Source organism: Sarcophilus harrisii, chromosome 4 (genome assembly GCF_902635505.1).
Source record: "Sarcophilus harrisii chromosome 4, mSarHar1.11, whole genome shotgun sequence".
Classification (NCBI taxonomy): Eukaryota; Metazoa; Chordata; class Mammalia; order Dasyuromorphia; family Dasyuridae; genus Sarcophilus; species Sarcophilus harrisii.
This window is the reverse complement of record NC_045429.1, coordinates 371,211,194-371,228,875: the sequence shown is the minus strand read 5'-3', so window position 1 is coordinate 371,228,875 and position 17,682 is coordinate 371,211,194.

Below are 17,682 nucleotides of genomic sequence, written 5' to 3'. Positions count from 1 at the left end.
TATTTCAATGCCTAGCCATCCAAAGCCTGAAATAGAGCATTTTTTGATGTTTCCTGAATTCTATTCCCTAAGTTTTCCTAAGGTACTGTTGTTGCCCTGGTACCTGAAGATTTTCCCTTTATCTGTGAAAAAACAATCCTCTTCCATTATCTAATCCAGTTAATATGCCAGAGGAAGTCATATCTTCAAGTAAAATTGTTTTGGAAGCAATATGGAAGCATACTACAACAGAAAATCAATGGTAGAACATAATAGAAAGAGAAATTTCTTTAGAATCAGAATACCTGACTTCAATTCTTTGCTTGACACTTGCTGCCTTGGTGATTGTGGGTAAGCCACTAAATCACCTGGATTTCATTTTCCTCAAATATAAAATGAAAGGGTTGCAGTTGGGGTCAGATGGCTTTTGAAGGTCCTATCAACCCTAGGTATATAATCTTATAATTCTGGGACCTGTCTCTGTTATTTTTTGAATATGTACAGATCATAACATCTCTCAGTCTCTGTTCCCTTATCTACAAATGGAGACTATTGACTTAGAATGATCTCTAAGGATCTTTCCAGCTGTAACATTATATGATTCTATAACGAGAAAAGGATGGAGAGGTCTGGAGTTCCTTCTTTTAATTTTGCTGAAAGTCTAATCTTCCAATACTTGGATGGGAAGACAGAGGTTAGATCTATATTTATTTTACTTTAAGAATATAGGAGAGAATGCATCTAGACATATTGTTAAATGGTGAAGAGAAGAGTTTGATAAGTATTAAGAGATAATCAAGAGAAAGAAACAGATAAGATCAAAAGAATAACATCACATTTCCAATTCCGACCAACAGTACTGAAAAATTTGTCATATAGAAGTCCCTCAAATTCAACAAGAAATACTGTTCTGAGCAATTGGTCATACAGACTTTCTAAACTCTGTAACCAAACTCTCCAACGATTAGCTCAATATTCCTAGCTGTTGATTTTCTAAGTCCAAAGGGCTGTATTTGCTCTGATTCTGATGATACCAAGTAAGAAGGAAGACATTTGAGGCTACAAGGTATGATTTATTAAGGAACAGCTGATTCTACTTTAGGAATTATCATCATTACCCTGGTTATTATTAGCTCCCCTTTTAAAGGAAATATAACGTGATTACAGGAACTTACTGCTATTAATTCATTTCAATTGTTACTATCCCATTTGAGATTTTCTTCTCAGAGATTCTTGAATAGTTTTCTATTTCCTTCTCCAATTCATTTTACTGATGAGGAAACTGAGGCAAACCCGATTAAGTGACACACCTAGTAGATATATGAGACCAGTTTGAGTTCAGGAAGAGGAGCGTTCCTGAGTCCTAGCCCAGCACTTTATTCATTGTAGCCATTTAATTATTACCATTCATTAATTCAAAGGTGAGCTTAACAATTCCTTACTCCATAGTCAATGTAGTTCCAGAACTTATATTAGTTCAGGTCAGTCAATTAATCAATATTTATTGAAGTTCCTACTATGTACCAGGAGCTATGTCAAGCACTGGGCACTATAGCCCAAGAATTTGGTGACACATTTCATAAGCCTGACAAGTTTCATTTTAAGCTAGCTATAAGAAATGAGATGTGATTTCCTTACTGAAAGAAGACATTTTTTTCTACATCAATTTTTCTCCGGATCCCTTTAGATTCATTGCAAGGCTTTCATTTGAATATAAGCACTCAAAGCTTGATTATCTGCAGCAAATTATTTATTCTAGGCCAGTTTCCGAAGGGAAACTTCTGGATCCCCTGTTCCCTTCCCCCCAGCACTGGTCAGGAATTACAAAAGAGTTGTCACTTAGCTGACACCTCATTTAGCAGGCCTTGGGGAGAGAGCTTTTCCACATAAGGGAATGTTCTTTCTAGTTAATTGAAGCTAATCTCTTTAAGAACCATCAGTGTTTTGTTTTGTTTTTTCATATTTGATGGAAAATGTTTCTAATCATTCCCTTGCTTTATTAAACAGAATTTTTACTTCAATATTTTAAAAGATATATGATTTAATCAGAATGAGTACTTCTTACCCTGATCAAGTACATAATCCCTCTGCCCTTAGAAGACATTTTTTAGAGTGGCTATGGCCTCCCAAAAGCATCACCTAGTAGTCACCTTCCTACTAATGAGCTGCTTATAACTTAACAAGGGTAGTCCTTAGATTTCAGATTGAATTCATCAATGGGTCTTCAAAGATGGAATCCCTATCAACTAAAATTACTCTCTCCAAGATCACCAACAATCTTTTTATTGCATAAATCCAATGTCCTTTTCTTAGTATTCATCCTTCTTGACCGCACTGCATCATTTGACTACACCCTCCTGGATACCATCTTCTCCCTACATTTTTTGATACTGCTCCATCATGATTCTTTTCTTGAGTCTGGCTAATTCTTGATAGTCTCTCTTGCAGCAGCATCAACAAAGGTTTTAACTTTATGGGATGGGTGTACCTCAGAATTCTGTCACAAAACATCTCATTTTTCCATGATCTCCACAGCTACCACAGATTTGACTATCATAAACAGATGAATAGATAGACTCAGGGGTCCTCAAACTACAGCCCGCAGGCCAGATGCTGCAGCTGAGGACGATTATCCCCCTCACCCAGGGCTATGAAGTTTCTTTATTTAAAGGCCCACAAAACAAAGTTTTTGTTTTTACTATAGTCCGGCTCTCCAACAGTTTGAGGGACAGTGAACTGGCCCCCTATTTAAAAAGTTTGAGGACCTCTGAGATAGATAAACTCCCAGATGTATAGAGTCCTCATTTCTCTACTAAGCTCTAGTCTTACATCCCCAACTGCCTACTGTATATCTCAACACCATTTTCCATAGGCATCTCAAATTCAACAAGTTCAAAGGACAATTTATTCTCTTTTCCCCCTAAACCTACTTTTCCTAATTGTATGACTTCTATTGAGAGCATCATTATTCTTTCAGTCGTCCAGGTTTGCAATTTCAAAACTGTTTTTCTTCACTATTCATTCTTACTCAGAACCCCATAGCCAATTAATCTTATTGATTTACATCCTCAACATCTCTCATATCTATATCCTTTTTTTCTCCTACCACAATTAACCCTAGTTCAAACTCTATTTATTTCTACCCTGGACAATTGTAATAGTTTCCTAATGGTCTCCTTGCTCTCTAATCATCATCCACAGAGCTGCCATTACAATATTCCTAAAGCACAGTTCTCAGTCTATCACTTTCCATTTCAAGATGGACATCCATTGCCTCAAGGGTAAGATTCAAACTCTTCTTTTAAACATTTTATAATCTGAGGTCAGTTTCTCTAGAATGATTACACATTAGGTCCCCATGTATACTTCCAGGGGTCCTCAAACTATTTAAATAGGGGGCCAATTCATTGTCCCTCAGATTGTTGGAGGGCGGACCATAGTAAAAACAAAAATTTTGTTTTGTGGGCCTTTAAATAAAGAAACTTCATAGCCCTGGGTGAAGGGGATAAATGTCTTCAGCTGCCTCATCTGGCCCGCAGGCCATAGTTTGAGGACCTCTGCTTTATACTATTAGTGAAATAGACAATTTTTTCTCTTATATTCCATCCTCTATGTTTTTGCCCAGGCTGTCTCTCAGGCATGAAATATTCTGTCTCCTCATCCTTGAAATTTGGAATTTCTACCTTCCTTTAAGAAGTTTTCATTGAAGATTCTGGTTTTTTTCTTGTCCCTTCCCCTTTTCTTTTCCCTTTTCTTTCATGTAAAGGAAGACAATAAGTATCACCTTCAAAAGTATTTTTCTAATTCTCCTAGCTGTTCGGGTTTTCACTTGTCAAATTATTTTGTAGAAATAACAGCATCCATGTAACTTGACAACGACTATTGGTCATACCATCTAACTATTGGGGATAAAATGTATGTATATATAGACATACATACATATATATATATATAGAAATACATGCATGCAAAATATACTGGGTTTACTTACCTGGGAAGATATAGTATCCTCCAGTAGAATGAAAACTTCTTGAGATCAGGGACAGTCTTACTTTTGTATCTTTATTCCCATCATCTAGAATGATTCCTGGAACATAAACCCTCATTATCTAGCACAGAGTCTGAACCTTACTAAATACTTATTTATTGATTGATTGATCTACTAGAGTAACACGCAGTGGGTGAGGGTGGGGAGGAAGGTGTTGAAACATGAGAAGGACTGCATCAAGTAAAGTCAAGATAGTACCAAAGAGAGAAGAGTACAAAGTATCAACGAATACTTTTGTCTATCCCAAAGTGTTTTGTCCCTGGGGAAGCATATGCATATGGGAGTATCCATGTGTTAGCTACACTCAATCCTGTTTAATTGTATCTGTGTTGTGATGGACTGCTCATTAAACTCCTTTTCTTCCTTCAATTGGTTTAAATATAATTCTATCTCATCCAAGAAGCCTTCTCAGACTGAAGGAAAACAAGCTATAAGGCTCATACCTTCCTCTGTCATGTTATGGAAGCCAATAGTCCACTGGCCCGTTCAAAGGAGGTATGGCCACCAGTCCAAAAGGGCAAACAACTTTTCTCTTCAATCTTCAATTTACAAATTTGCCTCATGTTTTCTATCTGGCTTTTTGTCTGAATTTATTTACTTTGTCCCATCTCTGACTCCATTCAATTCTTTTATTCTGCCATCCTGCTAATTGTCATCTAGTTTCCTTGGTTCTGTATTCAAACAGTCTTCTTGGCTTCTTGGTTCTTGCCTTGCTCTTCAACTCTACTCTATGACTCATCCCACTAATCTGTTCCTTTGTTTCTTTCTTTGACTAAACTCCCTGGCACATAGTTACTTTTATATACTAATGATATGTGACTTGCTTCTTCATTTTCTTGATCATTCTGTCAATAGCCATCAGTCTTTCTGCCTATATTCAGAAGTCTAGCTTGTTAACTACCACCATCATCTTCTGGAAGGCTATCTATCCAATCACCAGACATTTTGATCCCAGTGCCTCTGGTGTCTTAGCCAGGTCTGGAAGTGAATCTGGATTCTTGAATAATAATTGTTCATGTTCATGTAGCTCTTTCAGATTTGCTCAGTACTTTACATAACTTCCCTAATTTGATTCTTGCAACAACCTTATGAAGTAGGTGTTGTTGCCCCTATTTTATAAATGAGGAAGCTGAGGCTCAGAGAACTTAAGTGATTTGCCCCACCATTTTTTTTTAAATTGGAAGATGGGATTCAGTTTACATTAATTTTCTTTATTAATCAATGTCCTTGGATCACATCCATTCTGTAAAGCAAGAAACCAGTATTTATATAACTTAGCAAAGACTGCCTGCTATCTTCTCCACCCATCATCACTGAGGAGGGGGTGTCATTTTGAATAAGAAAAACAAAGATAAATATAAATGACATATCATGTACCCACAAAGTGCTAAAAAAAAAATAAGTACAATCAGTTTTGTACATCTTGTGCTTGGGAAGTGAAGGTCCCATTTGACCTGCCCTGCCTCTACAGCTGGCCTAGCCATGTGGCATCCTAGAAACATACCCAATCTATTTTATGAGACTTTTCTCATGGGAATACACTTGTCAAAATGGGTTGAGAATACAGAATAAAGAGAAGACTCTATCCCTATTCTAAAGACACTCATACATTAGATTTCAAGGGTACATCATCTCAGTAAGTGTGGTAGTGTGATGTAGTGGCTAGAGTTGACCAGGAAGACCTGGATTCTAGTCCTTCATCCTATACACCCTGGCTGATAACCCTGAATAAAAACATAATCTCTTTAGATTCTAGACCAGGGCTTGTCATGTTTTTTCCTCCTCATGACCCCTTTTGACCTGAGAAATTTTTATGTGACCCTGGGTACATAGGCATATAAAATAGATATACAAATCAATTATTCATTTATAATAAATAATTTCACAATTTTTTTTTCACAAACCCCACATTCAGCTATAGGACTCCATATGGGGTTGTGATCCACAGTTTAAAAACTGGACTCTAGACAATTCTCCAAGACTATACATGGCAAAAAAAAAGCTGCCAACCTGCATTAGTAGAGGGAATTTCCTCACCTGGGAATCCTCATCTCTATAATTTTAGTAGTTTAGATGCTCCCTTCAACCCAGATTATATCCATACAATCTCTTAATTTCCAGATTTGTCTAGAAAATTTGCCATATAGAATTTTCCTAATACTCATGAGTAATAAGGTATTAGGGTAGGCATTGGAAAAGGACTATACTTGAAATTTCCCAAAATCATTACAGAGTATTCCAGAATTTGGAATGTGCCAGAAGCATCCCAGTCTATTTGATAGGTACAGCAAATATTGGGGTGGGGGAAGGCAAGTATATGGATAGGGGACTATTATTTATCCAAGTTCTTCTTTCCATGTCTGTCAAAAAACAGATACTATATAATATACTCCTCTTGCTTCTTTTATGTAAGCATTTCCTGTATCTTGATTTTTGCCACAAACATAAAGAGGCCAGGAATTAGCTAGAGATAAACAAAATTTAAATTAGGACAGAGAGCTAAACCTATGTTTGAATGTTAGAAAATTTCCTAATGGGGCATTCTGAGCTATTTTAATTGTACTTTTTGACTGATATAAACTCCATAATACAACGGATAAAAGGTCTATGGTGGATTTGAGAGCCATTATATTGCCTCTTTGCTAAAAGTGAGCAAGCTGTTGTAACAGGGTATGGCTAATTAAGCCTCCTGCCACTGATGTGAGAAAAGAAAGGGGGCCTAGTGAAAGCAGACGCCTAAGTGACATTCGCTCCACCCCTTCCCAAAGAGGGGAGGGAGCAGAAAGAATTGACTACCTTCCTACTGGGCACAGGTATTCCAAACTATTCTTAGAAGTCAAGTTAGTCAGTTGCCATAGTCAAAAAATTCATTACTTCTGATAAGTAGACTCTCCAAACTTAGAGAAGCTGGCCGTCTAGTGATTGACATTGTCTGTCCCCAGGTCAGTCAGTACTCAAAGGCTTTCCAGCCTGGTTGGTCCTGCCAGATTGTGTTCTCCATTGGAGGACCTTCAAAAACCCAGGATGCATCCCACACTTAGTGTAAAATTATTATTCTAAATTGGATGCTTACTCTAGGTACAAGATTAACTTCTAAAATACATTCTGGGTCTTCTGTCTTTGTAGATCTGGTGCCTAATACCTTATGTGCCTGGCATGTGATAAGCACTTAAATGATTGTGGATTGCACTTTATTTCCCATCCCTGTGTCTTTCCATGGAATGTCTTCTAGAAATGAAATGGACTGTCTTTTTAACTTGTGCCTCTTAAGACCAGTTCCCTTCAAAATTCCACTAGTATGCTATCTTCCACATGAAAACTTTCCTGGTCCCTCTAGCTGCTAGCGCCCTTTTCCCAAAATTTTATATATATTTATATCACTTGTGAATTGAATTGGTAGAGAATTTACTCACCTCGGAGTTCCTTATACTAATGAAATCACAGCTCTAATTCCTATCCCTAAAATTTTTATAATGTGGATGTTCCCCCAAGCCCAGTTTAAAGGTTCCAGATTTGCTTAGGAAATCTAACATATGTACATATTGTTTCTCCCGATAGAATGTAAACTTCTTGAGGGTAGGGACTTTTTCATTTCTCGGTTTATACTCACAATATCTAGCATCCAGTAGGCACTCAATAAATGTTTCTTGATCTATTGATCGATTGATAGAATGAATATCATGTAGATATCCATTATTATATGTTTAAAAATTTTTAAAAAATCTAGTACTTCTCTTTACCTATGAGACTCCTTGGGGGGGGGAAAGATAGTCTAGGAGATGGAAGAACCTGAATGATGGGAAGGCGGTAACCTAGAAAATGAGGTGGGGAAGATTTGTGCAGGCTTGGCAAGCAGTATGACAGAGTCGTTCCTTCAGACATACGTCCTGCATGCTGAGAAGGTGGGGACAGAGACTAGGAGCAGCAGTTAGGAGACAAGGCTACTGTGAACATGATGTTTCCAGAAATACCAAACGAACAAGGTCCAGAGTCACAGTGTTGTTTTCCTGCTAAGCTTTTCTCCCTGTCTTTACCCCCCCCTCCCCAAAGTCGGCAGTATCCTGTGTGTGTTGTCATGGCAACAAGCTCAGTGGGGGGCCACTCAGCATTCCCAGTAATTCACATCTGTGCCTGTTTGTGTCAGTCTTTCTATCTGGGTTTGTCTGTAATTCTCTCTCTCTCTCTCTCTCTCTCTCTCTCTCTCTCTCTCTCTCTCTCTGTCTCTCTCTCTCTCTTTCTCTTTCTCTCTCCCTGTGTGTATGTGTGTGTCTTTCTGTGTGTCTTTCTGTCTCTCTGTCTCTTTGTCTCTCAGTCTGTCTGTCTCTCTATATCTATTTCTCTCTTCCCTTTTTCCCTTCCTCCCTTCCTCCCTCTTTGTTTCTTTCTCACTGTTTTCTTTTGATTTCTAGCTCCCTATCTACTTCACTCTAAAAACAGAGAACAACCCATTAGTGATAGTGTAATGAACCCAGGAGTTCCAGTAGGAAAGAGAGAAGACAATCTCACAATAGGATCATGTTGTGAAGATAATATTTGTAAAGAGTTAGGCATATAATCGGCACTTAATAAATGTTTCTCTTATTATTTTCTACAAGGAAGAATTTTGCTTATGGAAGTTTTTTTTCTCTCTTCATGGAAAAATACTGATTTCTCTGCTTTCCCAAACTGCTTCTCCTATCTATGGAGAGAATACAGAACCTGTGGGCATCTAGAAGGGGCACTCAGTCCCGATGATAAAGAATGACTTTTGCCTCTTGGCACAGAGATGGTAGAGAAGTGGCACAGAATAAGCCATACCTTTTCAGAATAGAACAAAGAATTGACTTTTTTTTAACTAAGAGGGAGAAACGAGAGTCATGAACAAGTAATAGTGATATGAGGGGAAAAAAGGTTGAAGCATCAATAAAATATTAAAGAGAAATTGTAACACTCACGAGACTGGAAGAAATCATTCCCACCCTCTGACTCCAGGAAAGTCAACGGAGAGAGAGAAATTCCCTTACAAGAATGAGGAGCTGACCTCATGCTACCTGTTCTTGCATTGACTGGAAGCAGGCAGAAATGTCTCTCCTGCCCTTTCACTAGCTTTTACTCACTCTCTACTCCTGAGAAGACACACTATTTGAGAATGTTTTTTCCTTCTCTTCCTTTTACCTTTTTTTCTCTTCTCTCATCTTCCCTCTTCCTTTATCCCCTTTCTTTTTGCATCTCTTACCTCTCTCCATTTCTAAACTGAAGTAGTATATGAATGGGGAGACCATTAGGAGTAGGAGCTTAGTTAAGTTGGTTTTATTGGAAGGAAGGGATTAAAAGAACCATTTCTAGTTTAGTTGGTGTTTTTTTTCTTCATCTTGAATAACTTAATTTAACAGGTAAAGACAGAAAAGGACTTTTATTTGGTTATGGTCTGTGTTTGAGACCCTAAATCTCCTCCTCAAACTCTTTCTATTCAAAATACATTTTTTTTATGTAAGTTATGGTCTTATACCTAATAGAGATCTGATAAAGCTGGCCAGTGGTCTCTAAGGAACTGATCTTTGTAGATGAATCACTCCTAAGACATTTGGCCCTAATATTATTGTCAGTCTTTGTGATAGTAGTCTTTAAAATACTTCTGTGGATGGAACTAGTCATCATTGACCCAGACCTTGGGCGCCTTAAGGAATCTTTCCTTTTAAACTTCTTTCCTTTTAAAGAAGATTCATTTTATATCAATGTTCTCAAGTAAAGGACGCTAATATTGGCATGTATGATGCATTGACTTCAACTTGATCTGTTTTTTCCAATTTGAAAGGGATATCATTAAAAATGATGATAGAAGTAATCTTTGCTTTGCAAGTGAAAATGCATCCAACTCTCAGTTAAACATAAGAAATAGGTTAATTGTTTTTTTAACTATACTTGTTACAAGATAGTTAAATGGCATGGTGGATAGAAAGCAGGGTCTGAAGTCAAGGAAATTTGAATTCAACACTGACCTCAGCCAATTATGGGCAATTCACTTAACTTCTATCTGCTTCAGTTTTCTCATCTATAAAACAGGAGTAGAGCTATCCATGGAACTCCATGAGGGCAAGGATTCTATATTTCTTTCAATACCTTCCAAAAAAGTTATGAGGATTAAATGAAATAATATTTCTAAAGTGCTTGGTATATAATAGGTGCTTAATAAATGTTTCTCTTTTTACTTTCTACAAGGGAGAATTTTGCTTTTGAGGCAAAGGGACAGTGGAGGTAAATTAATATCCCATGGAAAATCCCTAACCCTGTTTCCCATCTTTTCCTAGCACTACTTTAAGGTGTTTTCCTTTCTTTCTGTTTCCAGCATGCCACAGGGTAGTAAAAGGGTTCTAGTAGGGCAGTATCATGGAAAATCAGAACACTGAGCTTAGAGCACAGTATAGTGGCAAGAGTATCTTGGATTCAAAATAAGGGGATTTGTTTCTGATTGCTTTATTATGCAGATTGTGACGTTCACTTCCTTTATAAACTCTGAACAATTCATTTAATGTCTGTGTACCTCAGTTTTCTCATCTGTAAAATGGGTTAATAGGAAAAAATGGGTTGGAGTTATTTTTAACTCTAAAAGCTTATTGCCTTACTTATTAGACTAACATGGTCTAAAGAACTGAGAATCAAAGCCCCACCACAGACAACAAGCATTGAATAAGTACCTAGCTACTATGTGCTGATAATCTCTAGGATGAATGATCAGCAAAAGCACAGGCTGGGACTATACTTGTACAGAAGAACTGTTTCCATCCAGCATTCATTTGATACATATTTATTGAACAGTTCTTCAGTATTTCACACTTGTTAAGCAACACAGAATCACAGTTTTAGATAAAACATAGTCTCTGCTCTCAGGAAGCTAACTTTCTAATGGGAGGATAACACACACACACAACTATAACTCAAATTAATAAGGAGGAGTAAGAAAAGGCCTATGATTTCTTCAGTATACAGAATTCCTCATGAGAAAACTCCTTTTACCAATTCGATTTAGTAACTTCTGGGCAACTGATAATTTGAGAGTTATTGCAAGGCTGAATGACTTGTCCAGAGTCACCTGTTACTATACATTAAGGAAACAGTGCTAAATGAAGTCCAAGAAAAAAAGGGAAGATTATAGAGAAAGAAGGTAGACTTGAGTTGGGATTTTAAAAATTAGTGAACATGACAAATATGGAAATATGTTTAATAAACCTATATCAGATAGAGAGGGAGAAAAATTTAGAACATAAAATTTTACAAAAATGAATGTTGAAATTATTTTTATCTGTATTTGGAAAAAATACTATTTAAAAAAGAATTTGTGAGAATTCAAGAAGAGAAGGAATGAGGGAGGAGGAAAAGGAAAATAATTTAGGTATATGAAACAGTGTGAACAAAGGTATAAAGACAGGTAAACATGAAAGATAAAGCGTAGTACAGATTTGCTGAAATGTAGTGTTCATGAAAGAGTGACATGAGATCAGGTTGGAAAGATAGGGATGATAGCAGTTTTTGGAGTGCTTTAAATGCTAAGCAAAGAAAAATGGATTTTTCTTGGTAGCCATAGGCAGTTGCTGGGTGACTTTTGAGGAGAGGATTGAGAAAATTAGATCTATGTATAAGAAAGAGTAATCTGACAGCAGAATGAAAAATAAATTGGAAGGTGGAAAAAGTGGAGGTGGGAGGAGTTTTTAGAAGACCATTGTAATAATGATAAATGAGGACCACTATTAAGAGTGGAAATGGGAAATAAAAGAAAGTTGCAAGAGATATTAGGGAGTTAGAAATCAGTCCCAATGTTCAAACTTGGTAAATCCAGAGAATGCTTCTGACTGAGAGAAATCAGAAGGAAGAATAGCTTTGGGGATAAACGAAATAGCTTGATATTGCAAATGTTGCCCTGGGTGTGAGCTGTGCCTGTGTTTGATGTGCTCCATGGCTGCTTCTTGTCTCACCTTCTCTACTTTCTCCATCATGGCCCTATGTTCAGCCTTCTTATTGTATCCCAGGTGAATCTCCTATTCTGATTCAGTCTTCAGCATACTATCTCCCCTCTCGATAGCATTTTACAAGTTCTTCTATTATTCTACAGTGTCTTCTTATCATTGCCAAGCTCCAAAATTAACTCTCCTGCCAACTTACTATTTTTAGATTTGTATTATAGTCTTTTATGGACAAATATGATCTTCCTCATTAAGTTGAACTCCATGAAGGCAGGTATTCTGTGTTATTTATGTTTGTATTTTTTTCAGTACCTTGCAAAAAGCAATGTTTGTTGAATAAATGAATGATTTCAAAATACTACTGCATTCATCTTCTCATCCCCTTTCTAGAGTAGTTGCTATTTTTTTTAAAAGAGAGTAATCTGAAGTCAACAGGACATTGCATTGGAATAAATAAAAACATCTAGTCTCTTTACTTAGTTGAGTGGATTCCTCTCCAGTCATCATAGATTGGGATTCAGATAATATTGGGAACCTCATCATGCTGATTTATTAAGAACTTTTCTCTAATAATATAGAAATCATCTGCTAATCTGAGCTTTCTCTGCAGGAAAGTTCTGTCATCCTTAGCACTAGGCAATTTGGAAGAAGAAGACAATTGAATTGGTCTATACAGCAGTCATTTTGAAAAGCAGCCATTTCAAAAGGGAAAAGAGACTTTGAGAAATTTCTTGCTGGGTTTCAACTGATTGAATTCAGATAGTTTGAATTCTGTGGACAATTAAGCAAACAAATAAAGCCTATTAGATGAAGAACCCGGTGTTAGGTGCTAAGAAAGATAAATAAGATAAGATCTGCTCTTTATAGAACTCACAGTCTCTTTGAGGAGGGGAGGGGGATGATAGAGAGATATAAGAAAATATAAAATAATAATAATACAAAATGGGATGTAAAAATATATGAAAATATTGAGTGTAATCTGGGGAAAGACGAATAGTTTGCGTAGGGTAGCAGGGTGTGTGTGTGTGGGGGGGAGAGAATTAGGAAAGCTTCATGTCATCTGACCTGTCTTAGAAGGATAGGTGGGATTTAAACATATAAGGAAATGAGGTGAGGGTACGGGAAGTTCCCATTAGATATAGTACATAGTACTTTGATATGAAGGGCTATTAGTAAGAAACAGATTTAGTTCCTTCTCTGTAAGGCTTACATTCTAGGCCAAGGACCCAGGATCCCAGAATCTATTTGGTTTGGTATGGGTTTTTTTTTTTTAATGATAATTTTAAAATGGTAATTGTAAAATATACCTGTTTGCAGTTTTAGTTAATAGATCTGTGATTTTGCTAGAATAAGAAATACCTGGTAAGTGAACTACCTGTTTCAGTGCAGATCAACAACTGCTCTGAAACTTAAAAGTCTTGGCTACCTGGGGCACTGTGAGGTTAAGTGACCCATCCATGGTCACAGACCAGGAGCAGATAGGACTAGAAACCAAGTCTTTCTGGTATTGAGGACAGCTCTCCATCCACTACAACACACTGCATCTTTATGCAAAATGGATAGCAAGAAAACATCACAAACACAATCCAGTGTCTTGGAAATAAGTGGCAATGGCCAAGTCAAGGAAAGAAGGAAAGAAGGAAGGGAGGGAGGAAGAGAGGAAGGGAGGGAGGGAGGAAGTAAGGGAGGGAGGAAGGGAGGAAGGAAGGGAGGAAAGGGGGAGGAAGGAAGAGAGGAAGGGAGGGAAGGAGGGAGGAAGGAAGGAAGGGAAGGGAAGGAGGGAAAGAGGAAGAAAAACATTTATTAAGTATTTAATTTGTGCTAGGCATTTCACTAAATGCTAAAGATCTTAAAAGAAATAGTTTCTGTCTTCAAAGAGTTTATTTTCTAGTAGGATGGGGCAACAGATTTAGGGAGAGGAAACTAAAGTTGATCGTTTTGTTTAGAAAGGTGTCAAGGGCACTACACTGGATGAAGATCTGAAGACCTGAGATAAAGAAATTGTCTTTGAATTTTAATTCAATCATTGGGCAAATGAATCTCATCCTATCCCCAACACAGAAGAAAGGGAAAGAGAGCTGGCCACTCACCCCCTTTCAAGGATTCCAGTTACTAGAAAGGGAAGAGTGAAAAATGAGCATTGGAAGATAGCCCAGAAAAGAAGGCCCGGAGGAAGCCTGAGAGCAGCATATAAAGATCAAATGGACAGCCTGGGATGAAAGAGAAGTACAGCGAAAAGATGAAATCAATGACCATAGATGGGCAGAGCGGAGGCAGCTGGATTTGGAGGCAGAGGATCCAGACAGAAATCCTGTCTCTGCTTCCAACCACCTGTGCAGCCTTAGGCGGGCCACTGAACCCTTCTCAGTCTCAGTTTCCTCCTCTACAAAATGAGGGATTGAACTATATGATATCTATAGTCACTTCCAACCCTAAATTTTGCAATCTGGTAACTCGGTTCCTAACATGTGTGCGTGTATGACACCAATCCTATCTGTTTTGTTTCAGTTTTTTTCCACAAAAACGTGTAGAGTACCAAGACTAATTCATTATTCATGCTATTGTTTATGCTTTTTGATTACTTTGCCCTTTCCTCCTCCTCCCCTTTGTCTTTTGCCAACTTTCAGGACGTTCTCCCACCTCCTTCAACACTGCAAACATCTGTTTCATCATTTTCCCTTCCACCCTGTCCCCTGGCATTCTCCTCCATGACTTTAACAGAAACATGAATAACTTTGTAAACTCCCTAACCTTGTAAAACCTTCAACATTAATCCAATGGAGTGGATCTCCTCACCAGCATGTCTACACTTTAGGCTTTACCACTACCCGGGACGACCCCTCTTTACAGATCCTAAACTCTAAAATTCCATTCTCTCACCATAATAGCCTATCCTTCCACTTCATCCATTCCTAAATTCTTATTGATCCTGTTCTTCATTCTATCATTAACTCTAATTTCTTAAATCAACCCTATTCCAATAGTTTATCATCTCCATTCTGGCTTTATTTGTTACCCTCTCAGTTTAGATCTGATGGTCATTCATTAGTCATCATTATACTTAAATCCTGTATTTCTTTGATCTTTTGCCATTTTGCTCTGCTTTTCCCCAAGACTTTGGTAACTCCTAACATCTGATAACTCTTCTCTTGGAACCAAGGGGTCAGAAAATATTAGAGCTGAAAGCATCTCAGAGATCATTTAGTCCTACATCTACACTTTGCAGACGGGGAAAATGCGACCTAAAGAAGCGATATGCTCACATCACATAGATAATGTTTAACAGAGACAGTGATAGAATTGAGATCTGAAATCTCATAGTCTAGTGCTCTTTCTAATATGTCCCACCACAGGGCTCTCTTGTTCCTGAGGCCTTCTTGGGAGCTGCTAGGTATTGCTGTGGGATTCAGCACTGGAACTGTGATTTCACTAGAAGAATGAAATCATTCAAAGAAACTACCTGTAAGAATTGGCTTGGAAACGAAGACCTGAGTTAAAGTTTTGCCTCTTATACATGTTGGATGATTCACTGCGGCCAAGTCACTTAATCTCTCAGTGTTCAGACGACTCTCAAACTCAGGTGGAGAAAAAATAGCCTGCATTGATGGAGAAAGCCACAAAATCTCTCTTAGGTTGTGTTCAAATGAAATCCACATCATCTAACCTCAGTGTGACTATGGTTGTTTTACAATAATATTTTTTATTCGATTCTTCGAGGCCATAGTATAAGAACAGTGCTAAAACTTGAAAGAAAACCTGAATTCAAATCTCATATCAAACAATTACTAGATGTATAATCATGAATATATCAATTATCCTTTCTTTCTCAGCTCACATCAAACAATTGCTAGATGTATAATCCTGAATATATCAATTATCCTTTCTTTCTCAGCTTCCTCTTCCATAAAATTTGTTGTTTAGTCTTTTCAGTCATGTCCAACTCTTTGTGACCTCACTGGGGTTTTCTTAGCAAAGATACTGGGATATTTTGCCATTTTCTTCTCCTGCTTATTTTATAGACGAGGCAAACAGGGTTAAGTGACTTATCCAGGGTCATACAACTAGAAAATGTCTGAGGCCAGATTTGAACCACGAACATGAGTCTTCCTGGCTCTAGACTTGACAATCTATACACTATGGTGCCAACCTAACTGTCCCTTCCCTTCTATAAATAAGGGGATTGAATCAAATGATTCCAAAAGTCTCTTCCAGCTCTAAATCTATGATCCTATGACTTCTACCATTTCCCATTACAGTTATTTTAAGCCTTTTCCATTCTTTTCAAGGTCGTCTCCATTATCATCTTCCCTTTTCTCCATAAAGTTTTCTTTACTCCAGCAATAAGTATTCCTAATTTAAATGTTACTGTACAGATAGAACACATGTGATTTGAGAGTAGATTGTTTCACTTTTGCCTAGCACATAGCAGACACATAAGTGATTATTAGATTGAACCCTTGACCTACCCATCTTAAGCATTGTTGGCATTCTATTTTGTATTGCAGTAATGTATGTACGTGTCTTATCCTCTTTACTAGATTGTAAATTCCTACAAGGCAGGGGCCATGTTTTATTCATCTGTACTGCCAAGTCTTGTAGGTTTTATCTCTGCCATAACATTTCTTGTATTTTTCTCCTTCTTTTCACTCCTTCAGCAACCACCCTAGTTCAGGCCCTCATCACCATTCATTTTGACTATTATAACAGCCTCCAAAGTGGGCTCCTTGCCTCGTCTCTCCCCTATCCAACCAAGCCTCCCAAAGCTGCCAAAGTAATATTTCTAAAGCATGGGACTAACTATATCTTGTCCAATAAACTCTAGTAGTCTGCTACTAACTGTGAGACCAATTACAAAATCCTCTGACCTCTAAAGCATTTTACAACATGGTATCAATCTAGTTTTCTAGCCTTATCACATCCCTTGTTGTACTGTGCAGTCCAGACATATTAACCTTATTTTCTTTACCTCAAACACTATCTCCTACCTCTGTGTTTTTGTACAATATATCTCCCATGACTAAAACACATTCCCTTCTTCACTTTTGCCTCTTAAATTGATTACTTTTCTTCAAATCTCAATTCAAATGCCTTCTCCCCAAAGGTAACTTTCCTGATTTTCTCTCTTCTTCCTTCCTTCTCCCCTAAGTATTAAAATTTCTTCCTGTTATCTATTTTGTATATATACATATTGTGTCACCTGAGAGAAGGTAAGGCCCCTGAAGGATGAAGACTCATTCACTAGTGTCTTTCTATCCCTCTTGCTGAGCCACCGCCAGATATCCTGATCTAGGTCTTGCCACTGGACTTTAATAACTATGGAGGAGAGAATGAAGCTGAGGATTTGCACTCACTCAAATCCAATTCACTTGCAAGTCAAGACGTCACCTTCCTGATGTCATCAGTCCTCTTCCAGAACAAAAGATGAACAACAACAACAATATATCCCTAAATACATAGCATGGTGTCTGACATTTAATAGGTGTTTTAATAAAAGCTGAATGATTAATTGATTGAGCTCTCTGTCCCTCTGCATATTCATCAGGTTGCCCTGTCTATTTTTTTAGCTGAGAAGATAAAACATCTATTTACAAGTCTTTTAACTTTCCTCTTCCAAACCTCCAAATTCTTTTGTCTCTCTAGGTAATCTTTCTGTCTCTCTCTTTGTGTGTGTGTGTGTGTGGAAGAGGAAGCTCTACTTTCATCACCAAGACTAAATCT